This window comes from Procambarus clarkii, chromosome 43 (genome assembly GCF_040958095.1).
Source record: "Procambarus clarkii isolate CNS0578487 chromosome 43, FALCON_Pclarkii_2.0, whole genome shotgun sequence".
Taxonomy (NCBI): Eukaryota; Metazoa; Arthropoda; class Malacostraca; order Decapoda; family Cambaridae; genus Procambarus; species Procambarus clarkii.
The window spans coordinates 37,879,621-37,905,284 of NC_091192.1; the positions used below are offsets into that span (position 1 = coordinate 37,879,621).

General features: G+C 43.7%; 1 pseudogene; it reads left to right on the forward strand.

The window, feature by feature from the left end:
• Positions 1–1,030: 1,030 nt before the first annotated feature.
• LOC138349982 (uncharacterized) lies at positions 1,031–15,325 on the forward strand (annotated as a pseudogene).
• The last annotated feature ends 10,339 nt before the right edge of the window (positions 15,326–25,664 follow it).

Below are 25,664 nucleotides of genomic sequence, written 5' to 3' on the forward strand. Positions count from 1 at the left end.
AGACAACATGGGAGAGCTACGTAATATTCTCCAGGGGTCATCTTGACCCTACATGGGAGAGGTAATATCCTCCAAGGGTCATACTGACCCTACCTGGAGGAGGTAATACCCTCCAAGGGTCATACTGACCCTACCTGGAGGAGGTAATACCCTCCAAGGGTGATGGTGACGGGTTGTGGTGATGGGGAGGGGTGGTGGTGATGGGAAGGGGTTGTGGTGATGGGGAGGGGTGGTGGTGATGAGGAGGGGTGGTAGTGATGGGGAGGGGTGGTGGTGATGGGGAGGGGTGGTGGTGATGAGGAGGGGTGGTGGTGATTGGGAGGGATGGTGGTGATGGGGAGGGATTGTGGTGATGGGGTGGTGTGGTGGTGATGGGGAGGGGTGGTGGTGATGAGGAGGGGTGGTGGTGATGGGGAGGGATGGTGGTGATGGGGAGGGGTGGTGGTGATGGTTAGGGGAGGTGTCACGTGAGAGATGGTGGTGGTGATGGGGAGGGCTTGTGGTGATGGGAGGAGTGGTGGTAATGGGGAGGGATGATGGGGAGGGGATGTGGTGATGGGGAGTGGTGATGGTGATGGGGAGGGGTAGTGGTGATGGGGAGGGGTGGTGGTAATGGGGAGGGGATGTGGTGATGGGGAGGGGTTGTGGTGATGGGGAGGGGTGGTGGTGATGGGAGGAGTGGTGGTAATGGGGAGGGGTGGTGGTGATGGGGAGGGGTGGTGGTGATGGGGAGGGGTTGTGGTGATGGGGAGGGGATGTGGTGATGGGGAGGGGTGGTGGTGATGAGGAGGGGTGGTGGTGATGGGGAGTGGTGATGGTGATGGGGAGGGGTAGTGGTGATGGGGAGGGGTGGTGGTAATGGGGAGGGGATGTGGTGATGGGGAGGGGTTGTGGTGATGGGGAGGGGTGGTGGTGATGAGGAGGGTTGGTGGTGATGGGGAGGGGTGGTGGTGATGGGTCAAGACACTGGAGCCCCTCTCGCCCCTGGTATATATAACCTGGGAAGCTCTGGGTCTCTCACAGTCAACCATCAGCTCTCCAGAAGTCGCTCCTTCACCTGCTGTTGCTGCTACACCCAGGGTTTACCCTCCAGTCTCTGCTACACCCAGGGTGTTAACTCTACCGTAAGTAGTTCACCCTCCAGTCTCTGCTACACTCAGGGTGTTAACTCTACCGTAAGTAGTTCACCCTCCAGTCTCTGCTACACTCAGGGTGTTAACTCTACCGCCACACCCTTCAAGACGTTCACCCTCGCTCATAAGGTAGACAGCCACACCCTACAAGTACACTTGCTAGAGGTGTTGTTGACCCATGTGGTCAACAACACCTTGAGGCTCGCTAACGAACTCTTCCTTATATGAGGTATTGAGTTCTTACACATGGAACATCATCATACTTCCCGCTGACCCAAGAGCTGCAGTTCAACCCCAACAAGCAGAGAGAGGCGAGCACTGTTAGGTGAGTACATCTAGACACAGAACACCAAGAACTCTGAGGACAAGGAACACAGAAGAGAACCATCAACCCAACTCTGTCGTTGTTGTATTGGCGGGAACTTCTTCAGTAGAGAAACATGACCATAAACACGGATCCCATAGATGCCAGAACCCAGGGGGTGAGGAACTTCCTACACCACGTGACTCTTGGTTGACAGGCGGGACCCAAGAGCTAATACACAACCCCGTTTAGGTATTAATATATAACAGGTCTTCGCAGCCGAGTGGACTACGCTCCTGGATCGTAGTCCCAAAGCCCGTGTTTTATCCCCAGTTCGAGGCAGAAACAACGGGCAGGAGATTCTTTCACCTAATTTTCCTGTTCTCCTAAGCAGTTAATGGGTACCTCGGAGGTAGGCAGCTGCTTCCTCGGAATGTGTGCGAGAAATATGCGGCAGATAAGGTAGAAGAAAAATAGGTCAGGAGTCAGTACCTTAGCGAACCGAGGGTTTGAGAGGCAAAGGCGGGGTCCAAGAGCTGGGTCCTGCTGGCACAAATAGCAAACGCAGCATTAAGGTCGCAGAGAGTAGGAAGCCATGTGGATCCACCAGTTTTATGGGTTGTTTTGTTCACCTATTTAATGCTCGATGATGACCAGTTCAATATATAGTTTTCACCGATTTAGTGCCTAATGTTCATGTGCTTCGCATCTAATGTTCACTTGTTCAATGTTGTGTTCATCTTTTCAATGTTCATCAGTTTGTATTTTCCTTTTTGTGCTCACATGGTTGATTTTAACTTGTTTAATTCAGTGTTTAGTTGTTCAATACAGTGTTCATTTGTTTAACACAGTGTTCAGTTGTTCAATACAGTGTTCACTTGTTCAATAGTATTCACTTGTTCAATACAATGTTCCCTGTTCAATATAGTGTTCACTGTTCAATACAGTGTTCACTGTTCAATACAGTGTTCACTGTTCAATACAGTGTTCACTGTTCAATACAGTGTTCACTGTTCAATACAGTGTTCACTGTTCAATACAGTGCTCACTGTTCAATACAGTGTTTCACTGTTCAATACAGTGTTCATAGTTCAATACAGTGTTCACAGTTCAATACAGTGTTCACTGTTCAATACAGTGTTCACAGTTCAATACAATGTTCACTGTTCAATACAGTGTTCACTGTTCAATACAGTGTTCACTGTTCAATACCAGTGTTCACTGTTCAATACAGTGTTCACTGTTCAATACAGTGTTCACAATTCAATACAGTGTTCACAGTTCAATACAGTGTTCACTGTTCAATACAGTGTTCACTGTTCAATACCAGTGTTCACTGTTCAATACAGTGTTCACTGTTCAATACAGTGTTCACTGTTCAATACAGTGTTCACTGTTCAATACAGTGTTCACAATTCAATACAGTGTTCACAGTTCAATACAGTGTTTACTGTTCAATACAGTGTTCACTGTTCAATACAGTGTTCACTGTTCAATACCAGTGTTCACTGTTCAATACAGGGCCCCAATGATGAGCCCTCAAGAGAAGTGTTGCCACCTCCTTCCTTCGGGACCCACCCATCTCATTTTCTTGCTTCTAACATTCTCCTCTTCACTAGTCATTCTCTCGCCTTGGCTCCAGGGCTACTTCTGTTTAATTACTTTTACTGAACTTTCACTGAAACTTTCCTACTCCTGATGAATTATTCAAATTACACAAAAACGTGTTCCGTCATGTTAGGAACTTCAATCATCCTATTACTTGGAAGTCTTCCAAATGATCTTTGTTGCCTCTGCTCTCCATGGACGCCTCTTGCTTAGTCGTCTCTCGTACACAACATGTTCAATATGAGTTCTGGCTTTGTTGCTGCTGACTCTTGCCTCTCTCAGTGTTAGTTAAAGACTCTTATCTTTTAGCAAATGTGACCTGAGTTAGGAAGGACGAATGTAGAGTCCACAAAGATATCCGCCGTGCTGCCACACTTGTCAAAGCCAACTTGGTGATAGGGAGAAGGAGCGATTACGTTCCAGGGGCCTCGTGAGGTGTTCATTAACCCTACGTTCAAAGAGTTTTGTAAACACAACATCTCTGGGCAATTATGACGAAAAATCCTCAGGGAAAGTCCCTTGAGTATCGAGGTTTCTAAGGGTTAAGAAAACCCGTCACGAGCCATTCTTCGGGGACCAATGTCGTCTCCCGAATACGGTTATTGTTGTGCAGGAAATACTGCCCCGAGGTGCACGGAGGGAAATGACAGAGCATCTCATAGTGAATACCGTCTCAGCCGCCACATTAGAATTGCACAGGAACATGGCAGACTGGACTGCCGGAAAAGTGAAGAGATCATTATAGGTGAGTGCGTAGTCTAAGGAGCGAGATTGAAGAAGGGGCTTACAAGTAAGGTGAGTAGGAGGAAGATGAATACCGGAGCTCACGGCTGAGGAGTGCAAACTCAGTATATTTCCGAACAACACCGGATCTGTCACAGTGGAACCACAGGGATGACTGACAGGCGCACATGTCTGGAACAAATTTACGGGAAGATTGGTTATGGGAAGAGATAACCAAACCATCGCCAGAGAAATCCTAGTAAACAACACAGAAATCATCGATAGATACAGCGATAGCAGGCGGCTTGACGTTTGCGAGGCACTACACATCAAGAAGTCAGCACCAGCAATCAACAGCCAATTATTGCACAACTATATTCTACCCACCTCAAGACTCCGCTCCAATATAGAAGCATCAAGAAATATGGACCAATAGGCTTTCTACAAACACTTCTATTCAATACCCATTGTTTCTGTTCTGTCTTGTGTTGATACTTTTAATACCCTATTAATATCCCCTCCTGTTCTGTCTTGTGTTAATGCCACATCACCCTTCCCACCTCACTCAAATGTAGATATAATATCAGAGAGACGTAAGTTCTAATCAGTTGTGTATTTGTGAAGTCTTTGAAAATGTAATAAGTTTTACGAAACGCGCCCGTGTCGCGTCAGACTAGAAATAAAAATGAATTTTGGAGAAGTGATTTTTGATTTACCTCCAACAGTGAAGCGTAATGTACGAAAGATTGAGAAAATTCGTGTTAGAATTATTAATCTTACTTTTTCGGTCATATTTAATAATATATATATATATATATATATATATATATATATATATATATATATATATATATATATATATATATATATATATATATATATATATATATATATATATAACTGAAAACTCACACCCCAGAAGTGACTCGAACCCATACTCCCAGAAGCAACGCAACTGGTATGTACAAGACGCCTTAATCCACTTGACCATCACGACCGGACAAAATGAGGTGATAGCCGAGGCTATATGAACCACCCCACCGCCGGCACTCGGATAGTTATCTTGGGCATAGCATTTTACCAAATCACCTCATTCTTTGGGGCACACGTGAGGAACACAAATGCGAACAAGCCTGAATGGTCCCCAGGACATATGCAACTGAAAACTCACACCCCAGAAGTGACTCGAACCCATACTCCCAGAAGCAACGCAACTGGTATGTACAAGACGCCTTAATCCACTTGACCATCACGACCGGACAAAATGAGGTGATAGCCGAGGCTATATGAACCACCCCACCGCCGGCACTCGGATAGTTTATCTTGGGCATAGCATTTTACCAAATCACCTCATTCTTTGGGGCACACGTGAGGAACACAAATGCGAACAAGCCTGAATGGTCCCCAGGACATATGCAACTGAAAACTCACACCCCAGAAGTGACTCGAACCCATACTCCCAGAAGCAACGCAACTGGTATGTACAAGACGCCTTAATCCACTTGACCATCACGACCGGACAAAATGAGGTGATAGCCGAGGCTATATGAACCACCCCACCGCCGGCACTCGGATAGTTATCTTGGGCATAGCATTTTACCAAATCACCTCATTCTTTGGGGCACACGTGAGGAACACAAAAATTGGACCATTCAGGCTTGTTCGCATTTGTGTTCCTCACGTGTGCCCCAAAGAATGAGGTGATTTGGTAAAATGCTATGCCCAAGATAACTATCCGAGTGCCGGCGGTGGGTGGTTCATATAGCCTCGGCTATCACCTCATTTTGTCCGGTCGTGATGGTCAAGTGGATTAAGGCGTCTTGTACATACCAGTTGCGTTGCTTCTGGGAGTATGGGTTCGAGTCACTTCTGGGGTGTGAGTTTTCAGTTGCATATGTCCTGGGGACCATTCAGGCTTGTTCGCATTTGTGTTCCTCACGTGTGCCCCAAAGAATGAGGTGATTTGGTAAAATGCTATGCCAAGATAACTATCCGAGTGCCGGCGGTGGGGTGGTTCATATAGCCTCGGCTATCACCTCATTTTGTCCGGTCGTGATGGTCAAGTGGATTAAGGCGTCTTGTACATACCAGTTGCGTTGCTTCTGGGAGTATGGGTTCGAGTCACTTCTGGGGTGTGAGTTTTCAGTTGCATATGTCCTGGGGACCATTCAGGCTTGTTCGCATTTGTGTTCCTCACGTGTGCCCCAAAGAATGAGGTGATTTGGTAAAATGCTATGCCCAAGATAACTATCCGAGTGCCGGCGGTGGGGTGGTTCATATAGCCTCGGCTATCACCTCATTTTGTCCGGTCGTGATGGTCAAGTGGATTAAGGCGTCTTGTACATACCAGTTGCGTTGCTTCTGGGAGTATGGGTTCGAGTCACTTCTGGGGTGTGAGTTTTCAGTTGCATATGTCCTGGGGACCATTCAGGCTTGTTCGCATATATATATATATATATATATATATATATATACATAAACGATTGAGATTTAGGCTCGAGCAGCGGTATCTGCAAACTTCCAGACGATACAAAAATTGGGGGCGGGAAATCTATTTAGGAGAAGACTGAAAATTACTTCAGGACTATTTAGTGGGCATTTTAAATAGTCGTAAGATTGACAATGCTGTTTAATGCCGACGAATGTAGAGTTCTGTGGCCAGGTTATGATGACAGTCACTGGAAATCAGCTGGATAGTGATGAAAATGTGAAGTCTGAGAGGAAAAATGATCGCAGAAGGGATCATGATTAGTAGGAATGTAATGCCAAAAAAATCAATGAAAAGATGTTTGAAATATGGCAAATAGAATATCACGGTATTGTGATTTATCTGTGTATCTGACGGAAGCGTTTGGGACACTCCATTACCTACAACCATTACCATTACCACACATATAACATTATGAGTGTTATATGTAAAACTTAGCTCATATTCAGCTCGGCGCCTGCTAGTGGATCCTGGCGGACACCAGGTTGTGTAACAATTAACATATCGTGTTGTTGTTGTTGTTTAAGATTCGCTACCTGGAACAAAAAGTTCCAAGTAGCACGGGCTATGGAGAACCCGTAGTGGTCTTATTAACATATCGTGGTGCAGGGGGTCACGGTGCGCGTCTGGGGTCACCCAGGACGCTGCTCCCATCCCCGTCCTGCTGCAAAGATTTTCTCATAATAATCGGGTATTAAATATATCACCACACAAGAATAAGAAGGAATAGATATAAATTTGAGAAAATTTAGCTTCAGGAAAGAAATTGATAAATACTGACTAGGAAACAGGGTGGGTGGTTTCAGGTTTGATTTCTTATGTTCTTATAATTAGGGTCCAGGACAAACAAATGTTCTTATAATTAAGGTCCAGAACAGAACAAAATGTTCTCATCACAAGGGTCCAGAACAGACCAAAATGTTCTCATCATAAGGGTCCAGAACAGACCAAAATGATCTCATAATAAAGGTTCAGAACAGACCAAAATTGTTCTTATGATAAGGGTCCAGAACAGACCAAAATGTTCTTATGATAAGGGTCCAGAACAGACCAAAATGTTCTCATAATAAAGGGCCAGAACAGACCAAAATGTTCTCATCACAAGGGTCCAGAACAGACCAAAAATGTTCTCATCATAAGGGTCCAGAACAGACAAAATGATCTCATAATAAAGGTTCAGAACAGACCAAAATGTTCTTATGATAAGGGTCCAGAACAGACCAAAATGTTCTTATGATAAGGGTCCAGAACAGACCAAAATGTTCTCATAATAAAGGGCCAGAACAGACCAAAATGTTCTTATGATAAGGGTCCAGAACAGACCAAAATGATCTCATAATAAAGGTCCAGAACAGACCAAAATGTTCTCATCATAAGGGTCCAGAACATGAACCAAAAGTCGTCATTTTCATTTCATGTGTAGTCGATTTATTGGTTCCTCAACCCCGGTACTGTGACTAATAGTGTGCATGATAACTGAAGTCAACTGAAGGTTATATTACAAACATTAATATGATAACATGAGTCAACAATTATCTTGAAACACTTAATTATTCAACGTTGTCATGTTTACAGGTTTGTTGAGAGGTAACCTAGTGACCAGATCTTCACCATGATGCTGGCTATCACCATCCTCCTTGGTGAGTATTGTCACCATCCTCCATGGTGAGCATTGTCACCATCCTCTATGGTGAGCATTGTCACCATCCTCTATGGTGAGTATTGTCACCATCCTCTATGGTGAGTATTGTCACAATCCTCCATGGTGAGTATTGTCACCATCCTCCATGGTGAGTATTGTCACCATCCTCTATGGTGAGTATTGTCACCATCCTCCATGGTGAGCATTGTCACCATCCTCTATGGTGAGTATTGTCACCATCCTCTATGGTGAGTATTGTCACCATCCTCTATGGTGAGTATTGTCACCATCCTCCATGGTGAGCATTGTCACCATCCTCTATGGTGAGTATTGTCACCATCCTCTATGGTGAGTATTGTCACAATCCTCCATGGTGAGTATTGTCACCATCCTCCATGGTGAGCATTGTCACCATCCTCTATGGTGAGTATTGTCACCATCCTCTATGGTGAGTATTGTCACCATCCTCTATGGTGAGTATTGTCACCATCCTCCATGGTGAGTATTGTCACCATCCTCTATGGTGAGCATTGTCACCATCCTCTATGGTGAGTATTGTCACCATCCTCTATGGTGAGTATTGTCACCATCCTCTATGGTGAGTATTGTCACCATCCTCTATGGTGAGTATTGTCACCATCCTCCATGGTGAGTATTGTCACCATCCTCTATGGTGAGTATTGTCACCATCCTCTATGGTGAGTATTGTCACCATCCTCCATGGTGAGTATTGTCACCATCCTCTATGGTGAGTATTGTCACCATCCTCTATGGTGAGTATTGTCACCATCCTCCATGGTGAGTATTGTCACCATCCTCCATGGTGAGTATTGTCACCATCCTCTATGGTGAGTATTTTCACCATCCTCCATGGTGAGTATTGTCACCATCCTCCATGGTGAGTATTGTCACCATCCTCCATGGTGAGTATTGTCACCATCCTCTATGGTGAGCATTGTCACCATCCTCTATGGTGAGTATTGTCACCATCCTCTATGGTGAGTATTGTCACCATCCTCCATGGTGAGTATTGTCACCATCCTCTATGGTGAGTATTGTCACCATCCTCTATGGTGAGTAATGTCACCATCCTCCATGGTGAGTATTGTCACCATCCTCTATGGTGAGTATTGTCACCATCCTCCATGGTGAGTATTGTCACCATCCTCCATGGTGAGTATTGTCACCATCCTCCATGGTGAGTATTGTCACCATCCTCCATGGTGAGTATTGTCACCATCCTCCATGGTGAGCATTTTCACCATCCTCCACGGTGAGTAGTGTCAATATAATATTAGGGGCCCAAATTATCAAAGCGCCATGATTTTAACGAAAGGGAATATCAGAGTCCCTGGGGCTTAACGAAGGGGAATATCAGAGTCTCTGGGGATTAACGAGGGGAAATAGGGGAAGGGCAGTCGGGTATAACTGGCCGAGGATATAAAAGTGTTCAGAAGTCAAAGTTATCCACTGACTTGTATTGACGTTTTCTGTGACAGTGTTCGCTGGTGCCCAAGCCAACCCCATCCAGCTTGGGTTTCGACCCCAGACGCTACCCCAGGTGTTCCCCAGTGGTAATGCCGTCCTGGAAGATGCCCAGATCGGCCACCTGCTGAGAACAGCGCCCGCAGGATCCCGGCTGCTGAGAACGACTGCGCCTGTGGGTAGCCTCCAGTCTCGTCTTCCAGATAATGCTACCCTTATCAGGACAAATATTGTCGACACCTTCAGCTGCAGTGGACGGGTAGGTGTGTGTGTGTGTGTGTGTGTGTGTGTGTGTGTGAACTCACCTAATTGTGCTTGCGGGAGTTGAACTCTGGTTCCTTGGTCCCGTCTATCAACTGGTTTTCAGATTTCTGAGCCTACTGAGCTCTATCATATCTACATTTCAAACTGTGTATAGAGTCAGCCTCCACCACATCAGTGCCTAATGCATCTCATCTGTTAACTACTCTGACACTCAAAAAGTTCTTTCTAACCTCCCTGTGGCTCATTTGGGTACTCAGTATCCTCCTGTTTCCCCTTGTTCGCGTACCACCAGTGTTAAACAGTTTATCTCTATCTACCCTGTTAATTCCTGTGAGAATTTTGTAGGTAGTGATTATGTCTCCCCTAACTCTTCTGTCTTCTAGTGTCGTGAGGTGCATTTCTCGCAGCCTTTCTTCGTAACTCATGCCTCTTAGTTCTGGGACTAGCCTAGTGGCATACCTTTGGACTTTTTCAAGCTTCGCCTTGTGCTTGACAAGGTACGGGCTCCATGCTGGGGCCGCATAGTCCAGGATTGGTCTTACATATGTGGTATACAAGGTTCTGAATGATTCATTACATAGGTTCCTGAAGGCAGTTTTGATGTTAGCCAGCCTCACGTACGCAGCAGATGTTATATTTTTGATGTGGGCTTGAGGAGACAGGGTTGGTGTGATATCAACTTCTAGATCCTTCTCTCTGTCCGTTTCATGAAGGACTTCATCTCCCATTCTGTATCCTGTGTCTGGCCTCCTGTTTCCACTGCCTAGTTTCATTACCTTACATTTACTTGGGTTGAATTTTAGTAGCCATTTGTTGGATCATTCATGCAGTCTGTATTGGTCATCTTGTAGTTTCATACAGTCTTCATCCATCTTAATCCTCTTCATAATTTTTGCATCATCAGCAAACAATGAGAGGAATGAAAGGATCTTTCTATACCATCTGAAATATCATTTATATATATAAGAAACAGTATGGGTCCAAGGACTGAACCCTGCCGGACCCACTGGTGACGTCTCGCCAGTCTGAGACCTCACCTCGCACAGTGACTCGCTGCCTTCTGTTACTTAGGTACTCCCATTTCCAATGGAGTACCTTCCCTTTCACTCCTGCCTGCATCTCCAGCTTTCGCACTAGTCTCTGGTGTGGCACTGTGTCAAAGACTCCCATCTGGACCAACAGCCTTTCTAACATCCAGATCCAACAGGTGTTTCTTGACCTCCTCTCTCGTAATTTCGAACTCTTCCAAGGCCGCCTGGTTTACCTCCCTTTCTCCTAGCACAGTGACCTCACCTTGTTCTATTGTGAAGACCTCCTGGAACCTCTTGTTGAGTTCTTCACACACCTCTCTGTCATTCTCTGTATACCTGTCCTCGCCTGTTCGAAGTCTCAATACCTGTTCTTTCACTGTTGTTTTCCTTCTGATGTGACTGTGGAGTAGCTTTGGTTCGGTCTTGGCTATGTTTGCTATATCATTTTCAAAACTTTTCTCTGCTTCTCTTCTCACCCTGACGTACTCATTCCTGGTTCTCTGGTATCTCTCTCTGCTTTCTGGTGTTCTGTTATTCCGGAAGTTCCTCCACGCCCTTTTGTTCAGTTTCTTCGCTTCCATACATGCCCTATTATACCATAGATTCTTCTGTTGCTTCTCGGATTTTTCCCTTTGGGCCAGGATGAACCTGTTTACTGCCTCCTGACACTTTTGGGTAACATAGTCCATCATACCCTGTACAGACTTGTCTCTGAGGTCTGTGTCCCAAGGTATTTCACTTAGGAAACTTCTCATCTGTTCACAATTCCCCTTTCGGTATGCCAGCCTTTTGATTCCTAGTTCTTTTTTGGGTAGATAAGTCCTAGCTCCACCAGGTACTCAAAGTTCAATACACTGTGATCACTCATTCCCAAGGGCGCTTCCATCTTAACTTCCCTTATATCCCATTCATTTAGGGTAAATATCAAATCAAGCATTGCTGGTTCATCTTCTCCTCTCATTCTTGTTGGTTCTTTGATGTGCTGGCTTAGAAAGTTTCTTGTTGCCACATCCAGCAGCTTAGCTCTCCATGTTTCTGGTCCTCCATGCGGGTCTCTGTTCTTCCAATCTATCTTCCCATGGTTTAAAGTCTTCCATAATTAGTAGTCCAAATCCATTCCTGCTAGCAACAGAAGCTGCTCTTTCTATTATGTTAATGGTGGCCATGTTGTTTCTATCATATTCCTGTCTAGGTCTTCTGTCATTTGGTGGTGGATTATATATGACTACGACTATAATTTTTTTCCCTCCATTTGTTACGGTACCTGCTATGTAGTCACTGAAACCTTCACAGCCCTGAATATCCATCTCCTCAAAATCCCAGCCTTTTCTTACCAGCAGAGCTACACCACCCCCACCTTTTCCTTCCCTCTCTTTCCTCATAACATAATAGTCCTGTGGGAAACACTGCGTTTGTTATCGTTTTCGAGAGCTTTGTTTCTGTGAGGGCTATTATGTCCTGGGTTTTCCTCTAGTACCCGTTCTCCAAGCTCATTTGCTTTATTTGTAATTCCATCTATGTTAGTGTACTGCCTTAACAATAGCAAATATATGTAGAGGTAACTGAGGGTGTTTGCCACAACAATAACAGACATATACAGAGGTAACTGAGGTGTCTGCCACAACAATAACAGACATATACAGAGGTAACTGAGGTGTTTGCCACAACAATAACAGACATATACAGAGGTAACTGAGGTGTCTGTCACAACAATAACAGACATATACAGAGGTAACTGAGGTGTCTGCCACAACAATAACAGACATATACAGAGGTAACTGAAGGTGTTTGCCACAACAATAACAGACATATACAGAGGTAACTGAGGTGTCTGCCACACAATAACAGACCATATACAGAGGTAACTGAGGTGTCTGCCACAACAATAACAGACATATACAGAGGGTAACTGAGGTGTCTGCCAGACTAAGAGTACCTTCCCCCTCAGGTGTACGGATACTACGCTGACCAGGACAACGACTGCCAGATCTTCCACGTGTGTCTGCCACTTCAACAGCTTTACCCTGCCAACTTCACCAAAGAGACTACCTTCACTTTCAGCTTTATCTGCCCTCAATATACCATCTTTAGTCAGGTGAGTAGATGATATGTACACCCAGGGTGATGTGTACACCCAGGTGATGTACACGCAGGTGATGTACACGCAGGTGATGTACACCCCAGGTGATGAACACGCAGGTGATGTACACCCAGGTGATGTACACCAGGTGATGTACAGCCAGGTGATGTACACCCAGGTGATATGTACACCCAGGTGATGTACACCCAGGTGATGTACACCCAGGTGATATGTACATCCAGGTGATGTACACCCAGGTGATGAACACGCAGGTGATGTACACCCAGGTGATGTACACCCAGGTGATGTACACCCAGATGATGTACACCCAGGTGACATGTACACCCTGGTGACATGTACACCCAGGTGATGTACACCCAGGTGATGTACACACAGATGATGTACACCCCAGGTGATGAAACCCAGGTGATGTACACCCCAGGTGATGTACACCCAGGTGATGTACACCCAGGTAATGTACACCCCAGGTGATGTACACGCATTTGATGTACACCCAGGTGATGTACACCCAGGTGATGTATACTCAGATGATGTACACCCAGGTGACATGTACACCCAGGTGATGTACACCTAGGTGATGTGTACACCTAGATGGTGTAAACCCAGGTGATGTGTACACCTAGGTGATGTACACCCAGGTGATGTAAACCCAGGTGATGTGTACACCTAGGTGATGTACACCCAGGTGATGTACACCCAGGTGATATGTACACCCAGGTGATGGACACCTAGGTGATGTACACCCAGGTGATGTGTACACCCAGGTGATGTACACCTAGGTGATGTACACCCAGGTGATGTACACCCAGGTGATATGTACACCCAGGTGATGTGTACACCCAGGTGATGTACACCTAAGTGATGTACACCCAGGTAATATGTATACCCAGGTGATATGTACACCCAGTACATATCACCAGGGTGTACACCCAGGTGATGTACACCCAGGTGATATTGTACACCCAGGTGACATGTACACCCACGAGTGTAATTATCAGAAAAAGACGCCAAGCTGAATAGACCATGTAGCAAGTACACATATAATTCAATTTAATAATCGAATTATTGTGTAAAAAGAGTAGAGTATAGTACGGTAGACATACAAGAGCTAGGGCAGTAGAGTACAACAGCCAGCACAGTAGAATACAAGAGCCAGGACAGTAGAGTACAAGAGCCAGGACAGTAGAGTACAAGAGCCAGGACAGTAGAATACAAGAGCCAGGACAGAAGAGTACAAGAGCCAGGACAATAGAGTACAAGAGCCAGGACAGTAGAGTACAAGAGCCAGGACAGTTGAGTACAAGAGCCAGGACAGTAGAGTACAAGAGCCAGGACAGTAGAGTACAAGAGCCAGGACAGTAGAGTACAAGAGCCAGGACAGTTGAGTACAAGAGCCAGGACAGTAGAGTACAAGAGCCAGGGACAGTACAGTACAAGAGCCAGGACAGTAGAATACAAGAGCCAGGACAGAAGAGTACAAGAGCCAGGACAGTAGAATACAACAGCCAGTACAGTAGAATACAAGAGCTAGGACAGTAGAGTACAAGAGCCAGGACAGTACAGTAGAAGAGCCAAAATAGTAGAGTACAAGAGCCGGGACAGTACACTACAAGAGCCAGGACAGTAGAATACAAGAGCCAGGACAGTACACTACAAGAGCCAGGACAGTAGAATACAAGAGCCAGGACAGTACACTACAAGAGCCAGGACAGTAGAATACAAGAGCCAGGACAGTAGAGTACAAGAGCCAGAACAGTAGAGTACAAGAGCCAGAATAGTAGAATTACAAGAGCCAGGACAGTAGAGTACAAGAGCCAGAATAGTAGAATACAAGAGCCAGAATAGTAGAATACAAGAGCCAGACAGTAGAATACAAGAGCCAGGACAGTAGAGTACAAGAGCCAGTACAGTACAGTACAAGAGCCAGGACAGTACAGTAGAAGAGCCAGGACAGTAGAATACAAGAGCCAGGACAGTAGAGTACAAGAGCCAGGACAGTAGAGTACAAGAGCCAGGACAATAATGATGCCGCATATTACACAGGACTCGCTGACCTGCGCCTGGGAGTCGGAAGCTCTGCCGTGTGAGGCCGCTGGCTACTCTCTATGGCCTCAACGACAGCTTCTTCAAGAAGATCAGGGACAGCGACGGCAAGGAACGCTTACGCTCAGCTCGGTGAAAACTTCTCCCCGTCCGCTGGCTCGGGCGCCACATTCGACATCCCCTAGTCCCTAAAGACCTCCACAGTTGTTCGCCCTGAGATACGCAAGAGAAGGGGAACATGGGACTTTCCTCCCAGGGCATGCATGATAAGAGAAGGTCTCACAGGTCTCTCTTGGGGAATAAGGGGCATTGTGGGCATGGGTATACTCTGTACAATGACTGTCTTCGCTAGTCCTTTCCTAACGCTCATCAACGTGTGATGATGCAGCTTTTCTGGGCATTATTGTCTTTGTATTTGTTAAGTGATCGGTTGACTATTCCACACTTGGGTTCTAGTTCCGGTGTTAACCCCGGGCCTTCTGTCGGCGAGAATCAACTAGGGGTCCCCATAGTACCCTCTAGTGGTAGAAAGTCTGAACCACAGGCCCACTGGCGGCGAGGTAAGTCAACTAGGGCCCTAGAGTATACTCTCCAGTGGTAGAAGTCTGAACCACGGGCCTCTGGCGGCGAGGGAGTCAACTAGGACCCCACTGGTGGCCGGCAGTGAACCAGGAGACAGTGATGAATGATCTTCTCAAGAGAGAGAGGTCAAGAAGCCTGGCTCTCCTGGTTCCACTGACACATACCATTAGGGCTTACCAAGTTAGGTTAGGTGGTTACTAATGTTTACAACTGTACCTGGATCAATTAATATATGCAATAAAGACAGCAACTTATGGATATAATTTTTCTTCACCCTATTTATGCTAGGATATGAGGTTGTTAGTATATTCCATATAGTTTTGTGATAGAATTCCTATGATGACGAATGTGCTCATACCCCCCCCCCCCCCTCTGACTGTCATCTACCTTCTTACTACTGGACATTTCCCACCTCACAATTACTCATCACAAGGAGGACTGCATCCATCTCTCATGTGCAGCACACATTAGTTGAAACTGAATAGCTCTGTGAATTTTGGTAACAGAGTATCCAAGTAGATACTCACTGTATTGTACACAAATGCTGATGTAGTAACAAACAAGCAGAGGAAATAAAATAAAAATTAAATGAAAAAGTACCTGATATAATTGCAATAGTGGAAACTAAAATAAAATATCTAGGATGCAAATTTCATGGGGGGATTCCTGTAATAAGGAAAGAAAGGATGCAGAGACATTAAGGCGAGACGACACCCTTAGAAAGCAAAAGTAGAAGTTTGAGGAACAGGAAGGATTAAAGAGCAAACAGATACACAGGCTCCATTACTGGGACTCTAACAGTATATGAGAAAAGGATAGTGGTCCTTGTAATCTACATTCCTCCACCAAAGAGCAGAAGACCCAGACAGGATAATGATGACAACAACAAGCCATGTATAGATGAACTTCAGAGAGCAGCAATAGCAGCTCACATAACAAGAGCAAAACTACTAGTCATGAGGCATCTAAATCAAAGAGAGAGTGGTTTGGGAATCAAGGAATCCCCGTGGTGAGGAAGAAACGTGGAGAACAAAATTAATGGAAGGTGTAGACAGAAATTTCTTAACATGACATGTGAGGGATAACACAAGAAAAATTGAAGATACATCAAAACAATTAAACCCGATCTTTTCTCAGAATGAGGAAAACCTCGAAATTGGAACATAAAATACTACTAGGAGTCAGTGGTCATTGTGTCCTATTGTTTGATTATATGACTGGACTTAAAACTATGACCACAAGACAAGGGGTCACGAAAGAAGACCTGACAATAGAAAAGGGGACCACACGAGGATAAGATAGTATCTGATAACTGTACACTGGGTGGAAAGAAGTTAGAGGAAAGACAATGCAGGAAATGATAACCAAGTCAAATGGAGATGTCAGGAGGCTGAAGACTGTTATACCAACAATAAATGAAAATGTATGAGAGAATATAGTAACTTATGGGTTATGTACAGTGCCAAGGAGCAATAATGAATAGCAGGAGCGAGTGGAAGGAAGTACAGAGGTCAAAGGACAGATGAAAAGAGGAATAGGCCCAAAGGAGCAAGGAACCAATACATAAAATATAAAAAGAGCATCGAAATAAATTATGATAACGATATTGCTATTAAATCAAAGAAACAGCCAAGAAAATACATAGTCATATAAAAAGGAAAATGACAGTGAACGACCAATGACAAGACCTAAGGAAAAGCTAAAAATGGCATATATAGAAACTGACAAGGAAATCTGCGAGGTACTGAACACCAGTTTCCATGGAGTGTTCACAACCGAGCCTGAGCAACTCCCAATGTTAGAAGAGGAGATGACCCAAGATGAGAGACAGACAAATATTAATGTGACAACAGAGGAAGTAAAGAAATAACAAACATCACTAGACGACACTAAAGCTGTTGGACCAGACAATGTATTACCCTGGAAGTTAAACCAGGCAGAGCAGGCCCTCAGAGTGCCTCACGCCCTCAGAGTGCCTCAGGCCCTAAAAGTGCCTCAGGCCCTCAGAGTGCCTCACGGCCTCAGGCCCTAAGAGTGCCCTCAGGCCCTCAGAGTGCATCAGGCCCTCAGAGGTGCCTTAGGCTCTCCAAGTGTCTCAAACCCTCAGAGTACCTCTGGCAAAGATTTTCAATGAGTGTGGGGGAAAACACTCCAGCATATAATCTGATATAATAGTAATATAAATAATTTATCTAAGAATATTAGAGAAGTGGACTGTAAAACTTCTACATAATATTTAGATTATTTTCCCTGCACATCCCTTGGGGGGTAGAATCATTAATGCTGAGACTACCTTTTGCATATAATTATTAAATCATTTGATGACAAATTTCATTTATAAATTTAATCATATAGTTAGTACACAAACTACAAGATTATAATTAGAAACAAAGTCTGAGCTGTCAAACAGTTCAGGTAGAATGCGTCAAACAGCTTCCCGTAACCAGTCTAATCTTGTTTGATCATGATTACTTATGCACAACTATATTCTACCCACCTCAAGACTCCGCTCCAATATAGAAGCATCAAGAAATATGGGACCAATAGGCTTTCTACAATCACTTCCATTCAATACCCATTGTTTCGTGTTCTGTCTGTGTTGATGAATTTTATACCCTATTAATACCACCTCACCCCATCCACCTCACTCAAATGTAGATATAAACAAATCGGAGATGTGTAAGTTCTATTCAGTTGTGTATGTGTAAACTAAAGTCTTTGAAAATGTAATAAGTTTTACGAAACGCGCTCAAGTGTCGCGTTCAGACTAGAAATAAAAATGAATTTTGGAGAAATGATTTTTGAATTACCACCAACAGTGAAAAGAAATGTACGAAAGATCGAGAAAATTCGTGTTATAATTATTAATCTTACTTTTTCGGTCATATTTAATAATATATATATATATATATATATATATATATATATATATATATATATATATATATATATATATATATATATATATATATATATATATATATATATATATATATATAGTATATATATATATATATATTATTAAATATGACCGAAAAAAGTAAGATTAATAATTCTAACACGAATTTTCTCAATCTTTCGTACATTACGCTTCACTGTTGGAGGTAAATCAAAAATCAATTCTCCAAAATTCATTTTATTTCTAGTCTGACGCGACACAGGCGCGTTTCGTAAAACTTATTTTATTTTGGAGAATTGATTTTTGGAGAATTGATTTTGATTTACCTCCAACAGTGAAGCGTAATGTACGAAAGATTGAGAAAATTCGTGTTAGAATTATTAATCTTACTTTTTCGGTCATATTTAATAATATATGTCTACAGGAAAGACTGCTACCAAAATATACTAATATATATATATATATATATATATAGATATATATATATATATATATATATATATATATATATATATATATATATATATATATATATACATATATATATATCTATATCTATTATATATATATATATATATATATAGATATATATATATATATATATATATATATATATATATATATATATATATATATATATGTGTGTGTGTGTATATCACGAAAATAAACACGTGATTACGTGTTTATATATATATATATATATATATATATATATATATATATATATATATATACTATATATAAATATATACTATATATATATATATATATATATATATATATATTATATATATATATATATATATCTATATATAGTCAATGGAAAAGAGCGGAGGTTTCCACACTGCAGTCTACACTAAGGAACGAACATAGGAATGTGCCTAAATGCCAACAGCGACTGCCCAGACAGGTACAAGAGGAGTGTTGTTACGCATATGTCGACCGTGCTCTCAGCCACAGCTCAGAATGGAAGCAAGTCGACGAAGAACTCTGTAGGGTAAGGCAGGTCCTAGTCAATAAAGGCTTCTCCAATGGTTTCGTCGAAGACATCATAAGAAGGAAAGTGAAACGCCATGCAACCTCTGAAGAGACAACTAACACAACACCTATACCCCCTATTAGACTATTTCACAGGAACTTCTTTCCACAGCTCACTAAAACGGAGGAAAGAGTCCTGAAAGATATTGTTAATAGAAACGTTATCCTACAGACAAAAATCAGAGGATACAACTGACGATTTACTATAAAACCAGAAAAACGGCCAGCCTACTCATGAGAACTCTCCAGACACAAAACAGAACGCTTTAAAGAGACTAACGTCGTCTATGCCTTCAAATGCCCTCTTGGGGACTGTAAACTCCAAAAAACCCAGTATATAGGCAAGACAACAACATCTCTTTCTAGGCGTTTAACGATGCATAAGCAACAGGGCTCCAATAAGGAACATATAATCTCTTCCCACAACCAAACCATCGCCAGAGAAATCCTAGTAAACAACACAGAAATCATCGATAGATACAGCGATAGCAGGCGGCTTGACGTTTGCGAGGCACTACACATCAAGAAGTCAACACCAGCAATCAACAGCCAATTAATGCACAACTATATTCTACCCACCTCAAGACTCCGCTCCAATATAGAAGCATCAAGAAATATGGACCAATAGGCTTTCATACAAACACTTCTATTCAATACCCATTGTTTCGTGTTCTGTCTTGTGTTGATGAAATTAATACCCTATTAATACCACCTCTTGTTCTGTCTTGTGTTGATGAAATTAGTACCCTATTAATGCCACCTAACCCCATCCACCTCACTCAAATGTAGATATAAAATCGGAGATGCGTAAGTTCTATTCAGTTGTGTATTTGTAAACTAAAGTCTTTGAAAATGTAATAAGTTTTACGAAACGCGCTCGTGTCGCGTCAGACTAGAAATAAAAATGAATTTTGGAGAATTAATTTTTGATTTACCTCCAACAGTGAAAAGAAATGTACGAAAGATTGAGAAAAATTCGTGTTAGAATTATTAATCTTACTTTTTCGGTCATATTTTAATAATATATATATATATATATATATATATATATATATATATATATATATATATATATATATATATATATATCTATATATATTATATATATATATGTATATATATATATATATCTATATATATATAATATATATATATATATATATATATATATATATATATATATATATACATGTATATAGCTTCGTCTTGAGTAATGATGTCTTGGTCTTGACCCTTGTTAAGGTCAGTCACAGGACCGGATCAAGCGGCATATTTGACCCTTGTTAAGGTACAGTCAAAGGACCGGATCAAGCAGGATGTTTGACCCTTGTTAAGGTCAGTCACAGGACCGGATCAAGCAGGATGTTTGACCCTTGTTAAGGTCAGTCACAGGACCGGATCAAGCAGGTTGTTTGACCCTTGTTAAGGTCAGTCACAGGACTGGATCAAGCAGCATGTTTGACCCTTGTTAAGGTCAAATCACTCCAGGATAATCGCCGTCGTAACGGTATAATTATGGTGTCAAGGTCCTCCTAGCCAAGAGGGACGTTGTGTACATGGTCACCCGTCCAAGTACTGAACCAACCATCAGAGGTGCCACCATTATGAAGGTACACAAACTACACTCAGTATTATTATCATAACGAATAATATTATTATTAATAATGATAATATCAATTATTGTAATTATTGTCATCTGATAAGATTATAATTATTATTATAATTAATGCTCCATCTCTCATATCTTCTCGTCATATCGAAGCTCACAAGAGTCAAACTTGTATAAATATGCAGGAATGAGAACTTTATCAACAATGAGTCATAAATATGTGGTGGAGAAGCTGGTAATACCATACAAGGACTTCCTCAATACAAGGCTGGACCTCTACACTTATACTGGTACAAAATGTAAACCTTCCTGAAGCTAAAATTATTATTTGTCAGGAGAATGATTCCCTTGTGTTCTTGCAGCGCCCACTACCAGTAATATATCCACCATCACCACTACACAATGGTCATACCCATAATAAAACATTATAATGAGCTACATTCTTCACAGATCATGTGAGAGGGTAATATCCTACAGGTCACCATGAGACAACATGTGAGAGGGTAATATCCTACAGGGCACCATGAGACAACATGTGAGAGGGTAATATCCTACAGGGCACCATGAGACAACATGTGAGAGGGTAATATCCTACAGGTCACCATGAGACAACATGTGAGAGGGTAATATCCTACAGGTCACCATGAGACAACATGTGAGGAGGGTAATATCCTACAGGTCACCATGAGACAACATGTGAGAGGGGTAATATCCTACAGGTCCCATGAGACAACATGTGAGAGGGTAATATCCTACAGGGCACCATGAGACAACATGTGAGGAGGGTAATATCCTACAGGTCACCATGAGACAACATGTGAGAGGGTAATATCCTACAGGTCACCATGAGACAACATGTGAGAGGGTAATATCCTACAGGTCACCATGAGACAACATGGGAGGGTAATATCCTACAGGTCACCATGAGACAACATGTGAGAGGGTAATATCCTACAGGTCACCATGAGACAACATGTGAGAGGGTAATATCCTACAGGTCACCATGAGACAACATGTGAGAGGGTAATATCCTACAGGTCACCATGAGACAACATGTGAGAGGGTAATATCCTACAGGTCACCATGAGACAACATGTGAGAGGGTAATATCCTACAGGTCACCATGAGACAACATGTGAGAGGGTAATATCCTACAGGGCACCATGAGACAACATGAGAGGGTAATATCCTACAGGTCACCATGAGACAACATGTGAGAGGGTAATATCCTACAGGTCACCATGAGACAACATGTGAGAGGGTAATATCCTACAGGGCACCATGAGACAACATGTGAGAGGGTAATATCCTACAGGGCACCATGAGACAACATGTGAGAGGGTAATATCCTACAGGGCACCATGAGACAACATGTGAGAGGGTAATATCCTACAGGTCACCATGAGACAACATGTGAGAGGGTAATATCCTACAGGTCACCATGAGACAACATGTGAGAGGGTAATATCCTACAGGTCACCATGAGACAACATGTGAGAGGGTAATATCCTACAGGTCACCATGAGACAACATGTGAGAGGGTAATATCCTACAGGTCACCATGAGACAACATGTGAGAGGGTAATATCCTACAGGTCACCATGAGACAACATGTGAGAGGGTAATATCCTACAGGGCACCATGAGACAACATGTGAGAGGGTAATATCCTACAGGGCACCATGAGACAACATGTGAGAGGGTAATATCCTACAGGTCACCATGAGACAACATGTGAGAGGGTAATATCCTACAGGTCACCATGAGACAACATGTGAGAGGGTAATATCCTACAGGTCACCATGAGACAACATGTGAGAGGGTAATATCCTACAGGGCACCATGAGACAACATGTGAGAGGGTAATATCCTACAGGTCACCATGAGACAACATGTGAGAGGGTAATATCCTACAGGGCACCATGAGACAACATGTGAGAGGGTAATATCCTACAGGGCACCATGAGACAACATGTGAGAGGGTAATATCCTACAGGTCACCATGAGACAACATGTGAGAGGGTAATATCCTACAGGTCACCATGAGACAACATGTGAGAGGGTAATATCCTACAGGTCACCATGAGACAACATGTGAGAGGGTAATATCCTACAGGTCACCATGAGACAACATGTGAGAGGGTAATATCCTACAGGTCACCATGAGACAACATGTGAGAGGGTAATATCCTACAGGTCACCATGAGACAACATGTGAGAGGGTAATATCCTACAGGTCACCATGAGACAACATGTGAGAGGGTAATATCCTACAGGTCACCATGAGACAACATGTGAGAGGGTAATATCCTACAGGTCACCATGAGACAACATGTGAGAGGGTAATATCCTACAGGTCACCATGAGACAACATGTGAGAGGGTAATATCCTACAGGTCACCATGAGACAACATGTGAGAGGGTAATATCCTACAGGGCACCATGAGACAACATGTGAGAGGGTAATATCCTACAGGTCACCATGAGACAACATGTGAGAGGGTAATATCCTACAGGTCACCATGAGACAACATGTGAGAGGGTAATATCCTACAGGTCACCATGAGACAACATGTGAGAGGGTAATATCCTACAGGTCACCATGAGACAACATGTGAGAGGGTAATATCCTACAGGTCACCATGAGACAACATGTGAGAGGGTAATATCCTACAGGTCACCATGAGACAACATGTGAGAGGGTAATATCCTACAGGTCACCATGAGACAACATGTGAGAGGGTAATATCCTACAGGTCACCATGAGACAACATGTGAGAGGGTAATATCCTACAGGTCACCATGAGACAACATGTGAGAGGGTAATATCCTACAGGTCACCATGAGACAACATGTGGAGGGTAATATCCTACAGGTCACCATGAGACAACATGTGAGAGGGTAATATCCTACAGGTCACCATGAGACAACATGTGGAGGGTAATATCCTACAGGTCACCATGAGACAACATGTGAGAGGGTAATATCCTACAGGTCACCATGAGACAACATGTGAGAGGGTAATATCCTACAGGTCACCATGAGACAACATGTGAGAGGGTAATATCCTACAGGTCACCATGAGACAACATGTGAGAGGGTAATATCCTACAGGTCACCATGAGACAACATGTGAGAGGGTAATATCCTACAGGTCACCATGAGACAACATGTGAGAGGGTAATATCCTACAGGTCACCATGAGACAACATGTGAGAGGGTAATATCCTACAGGTCACCATGAGACAACATGTGAGAGGGTAATATCCTACAGGTCACCATGAGACAACATGTGAGAGGGTAATATCCTACAGGTCACCATGAGACAACATGTGAGAGGGTAATATCCTACAGGTCACCATGAGACAACATGTGAGAGGGTAATATCCTACAGGTCACCATGAGACAACATGTGAGAGGGTAATATCCTACAGGTCACCATGAGACAACATGTGAGAGGGTAATATCCTACAGGTCACCATGAGACAACATGTGAGAGGGTAATATCCTACAGGTCACCATGAGACAACATGTGAGAGGGTAATATCCTACAGGTCACCATGAGACAACATGTGAGAGGGTAATATCCTACAGGTCACCATGAGACAACATGTGAGAGGGTAATATCCTACAGGTCACCATGAGACAACATGGGAGAGGGTAATATCCTACAGGTCACCATGAGACAACATGTGAGAGGGTAATATCCTACAGGGCACCATGAGACAACATGGAGAGGGTAATATCCTACAGGTCACCATGAGACAACATGTGAGAGGGTAATATCCTACAGGTCACCATGAGACAACATGGAGAGGGTAATATCCTACAGGTCACCATGAGACAACATGTGAGAGGGTAATATCCTACAGGTCACCATGAGACAACATGTGAGAGGGTAATATCCTACAGGGCACCATGAGACAACATGTGAGAGGGTAATATCCTACAGGGTCACTATGAGACAACATGGGAGAGCTACGTAATATTCTCCAGGGGTCATCTTGACCCTACATGGGAGAGGTAATATCCTCCAAGGGTCATACTGACCCTACCTGGAGGAGGTAATACCCTCCAAGGGTCATACTGACCCTACCTGGAGGAGGTAATACCCTCCAAGGGTGATGGTGACGGGTTGTGGTGATGGGGAGGGGTGGTGGTGATGGGAAGGGGTTGTGGTGATGGGGGGGGTGGTGGTGATGAGGAGGGGTGGTAGTGATGGGGAGGGGTGGTGGTGATGGGGAGGGGTGGTGGTGATGAGGAGGGTGGTGGTGATTGGGAGGGATGGTGGTGATGGGAGGGATTGTGGTGATGGGTGGTGTGGTGGTGATGGGGAGGGGTGGTGGTGATGAGGAGGGGTGGTGGTGATGGGGAGGGATGGTGGTGATGGGGAGGGTGGTGGTGATGGTTAGGGGAGGTGGTCACGTGAGAGATGGTGGTGGTGATGGGGAGGGCTTGTGGTGATGGGAGGAGTGGTGGTAATGGGGAGGGATGATGGGGAGGGGATGTGGTGATGGGGAGTGGTGATGGTGATGGGGAGGGTAGTGGTGATGGGGAGGGGTGGTGGTAATGGGGAGGGGATGTGGTGATGGGGAGGGGTTGTGGTGATGGGGAGGGGTGGTGGTGATGGGAGGAGTGGTGGTAATGGGGAGGGTGGTGGTGATGGGGAGGGTGGTGGTGATGGGGAGGGGTTGTGGTGATGGGGAGGGGATGTG